Here is a 3,381-nt window from a genome sequence, read left to right as displayed (position 1 = left end):
GCATCAGATAAAATCTTTGCGCATTGAGGCCATGACCACGTAATCATAAGGTACCTCAGTGAAGTTATTCTCCTACTGTATAATTATAATATATATATATATATAATATATATATATATATATATATATATATATATATATATGCTAACGAAGAAAATATCACTGTGAAGTAACAGATACACAAATCATTATCTTTGCCTTCCATGGATAATACATAAAAAGGCCTCGCTAAGTATTAAAATATTTATAAGTATTCACTTGTTAACCACATTTTACCTCTTAACACAATAAAATTACTGTGTATCAATATATCCCATTGGACAAGTGAGAGTAAACTCCCTAAACAAATCATGACTACTAAAAATGATGGTAAACAAATTAACAGTATTTTATGAAAATATAATCTTTTCTCTTTAAAATACAGAAGTGCATAGAGAAACCCGGAAACGGAACATAAATACCTTACACAAAAGAGTATAGAAATGGCAGATCAATCTCCATGATGAATCTGGGGCTTCAATACTCACAGATTTATACTTTTCGTTGCTTATAATGGATCATTTTAGCAATTTTCACAGAAAACCTTCGTAACTGAACCACCATTTGTTGATCAAGTCACAAAAATTAAAAAAAAAATTTAAAGTTTACTACCAAAACTAACCCACAAAATGAAAGGGAAAATAAAGTTGAAGTTCGAGACGAGAGCGCTTGCGACGATACCATCAGACACCGCTGAAAGAAAGCAACAAACGTAACCCCAAGTGAAATATGAATGTGGAAAAATGCCTTCCGCAAGTACGCGTTAACGCGTTGCGGAACCGTGTACAAACAAACTTTCCTGTGGAGTTACTAAAGTTTAACATCTAAAACATTTTTACATTCGCCCACTACAATTGCTACCTCAAAGGCTAGCAATTGTTACCGATATTAAGGAAAAATGTATCAAATTGGATATTCCTCTCTCTCTCTCTCTCTCTCTCTATCGAAGTCTGCCTGTATCTCTTTCTTTTTCCTCTGATATATAGTGTATATATACATATATAATATTTGTGTATGTACAGGTATATAATATATATATATATATATATATATATATATATATATATATATATATATATATATATATATATATATATATATAACTAATGAGAATATCCACGGCATATCTTGTTCCCCTCATGACCTTCCTCCAGTAAAATCCAAAGAACAGGACTTGAAACGGAGCCTAAGTTTGAGAAACTCTTAAGAATGTGCTCTGTGGCGCCAGACGCGAGGTGCTCGTGGAGCGATGCAAGTGGCCGACTGCCGACAAGGAGCGTAGTAAAGTAGAAGGGAGAAGGGAGGCAGTAGTGAGAGATGGAGGAGGAGGAGGAGGAGGAGGAGGAGGAGGAGGAAGGGTAAGAAGAAGGCAGCCAGGTCGAGGCTGGAGGTGAAGGAGGTTCGAGAAGGGATTTTAAGGAGAAGGGGGGAGGAAGGGGGAGGGGGCAGCGAGTGGACTGGGCGTGGGACGGTGGAGGTAGTACACATTGTTTTGGTCACTCGTCTACTTTGGACACCGGCATGCTTAACAGGCCGGATTTCACTACCTCCTCCCTCCGGCAGCTTTTCCAAGAATCCTTGCCTAGCTGTACTCCTAATGTCTTAGAATATCTTTGTAACAAACAGAGAGAGAGAGAGAGAGAGAGAAATATCATCAGTGCACACGCCACTCTCATTTCCTTCGGAGGGAATTAACACAGTTCAGTCCAGGGCCGTAATTCAATAGACAAGGAGGCACAGTACGAACATGTCAAAGCAGTAAGGTAGGCTCTCTCTCTCTCTCTCTCTCTCTCTCTCTCCACACACATACACACACACACACACACAAAATATTTCAAAATATGTGCACCCAACTGATGCCTTCATGAAAGTATATGTAAAATGTTAAACATTTGGAATTAGTTGACCTTTGAAAGCAGAGCAAGTCGCAGGATTATTGCCGGAAAACGTATATATCCCGTTATGGGAGCAATTCTCATGAAGAAATATTTCATTCAGAATTTTCATTAAGCAAAAGTACTCATGGAAGATGGAAACCACTATCAAAACTTTACTCCGCCATTATAATAATCTTCTTAACCGTTGGCATCAAAACCGATTCTACTGCTATCTATCTCGAAAAAACCTCTTAAAAATACCTTACACTTGCAACATTTTTTTTTTTTCTTTGCGCTTTCATGGCCGTCAGAATACGGCTTAAAGTTCGTGCAATCGGAAATAAACAATACTGACTGAAAAAGAGAAATTGATTTAGTTGCATAAATTCTAAGCAACACATTCGTCATACAGATGCTCCACTGATCGCCGTTCTTGACTACTGAGTATTTGTAAACAAACCTTTCCGATACTTGAGACACTGATACACCAACACACAATATCCCTACAAAATGAGCAGGAATCGTCCAGCAATGGCTTAGTGAATTAGCGTCCACTGACGCTAACAGAGAACGAAGTGTGAATGTTGGCAGGATGAGTTCCCAAATGGCCTTTTTATCTACTTAACGCTCGGAATACTCGTAGGAACCTTTCTTTCAGCCATTTATGAGAAGTACTTTACCAAAGGGCAATCCTGGCTCCGTAAGACTCCCCTGCCACTTGAACTACAACAAAGGAATTTGTTCTTTGCCTCTTTTCCCCCATCCACCTTCCACGGAGCTCTGCCATTCCATTCTTAAAAAAAAGAAAAGAAAGAAAGAAAGGGCCAGCAGCCATGACTTTACTTTGAGGGCTCTCTTCCTTTTCATATTAATAAGGGTTATACGTAACGATGACCTGGCTTTCATGGCTTACTAGGTCACATGACACTTTGCATAATTTTCTTTTCTCCTTTTCTCATCAATAAACGATCTGGACAAAGTTTTAAATCTATGTTTAAAAAGCTTCAGATATTATTTCCACGAGAGAGGCAGAAAGGACTTGTGGAGGGAAAATAATTACATTTTTTGCATGCTTGAATATAGTGAAGACAGAAAAAGAACAAAATGCCATACATCATCGAAACACCTCAAGATTTTTGTTCTTTTTTTTGTAAACCTGAAGAATACCACAACACATGACGAAAAGTCAAGAGCAAAATAGACTGGGCAAGAGGAAGGGGGAGGGAGGGGGCATGAGTGCCAGTAAGGGTTAAAGTGCAAAGCGGAATGATGTAGCCAAAAACTCCCAATGAACCTTTGCCCACTACAGCCCCACATGAACACTGACTGACGCTTTCAAGAAGCTGTATTGGTAGTAGTGGCGCGGGTAAGGTGTTACAGTATGCCCGCCAGCGGCCCGCCCGACGAGTAACCCCGCCCCCTTTACTCTCTCAGTGTGGCTGTAACCGCGGTCGAGGTGGTTTGT

General features: G+C 39.3%; 1 protein-coding gene across 1 annotated transcript in view; it reads left to right on the top strand.

Moving 5' to 3' along the window:
* The first annotated feature begins 3,302 nt into the window (after positions 1–3,302).
* The window catches only part of LOC135218567 (irregular chiasm C-roughest protein-like), a 78,853-nt gene continuing 78,774 nt past the window's right edge, over positions 3,303–3,381 (top strand). The window contains 1 exon segment of the mRNA XM_064254947.1: positions 3,303–3,381. This exon segment is cut by the window's right edge and continues 484 nt beyond it. The gene's annotated coding sequence lies outside the window, so the exon portion shown is untranslated.

This window comes from Macrobrachium nipponense, chromosome 19, assembly GCF_015104395.2.
Source record: "Macrobrachium nipponense isolate FS-2020 chromosome 19, ASM1510439v2, whole genome shotgun sequence".
NCBI lineage: Eukaryota > Metazoa > Arthropoda > Malacostraca > Decapoda > Palaemonidae > Macrobrachium > Macrobrachium nipponense.
The sequence above is the reverse complement of the archived record's forward strand: the minus strand, read 5'-3'. Positions and strand labels throughout refer to the sequence as shown.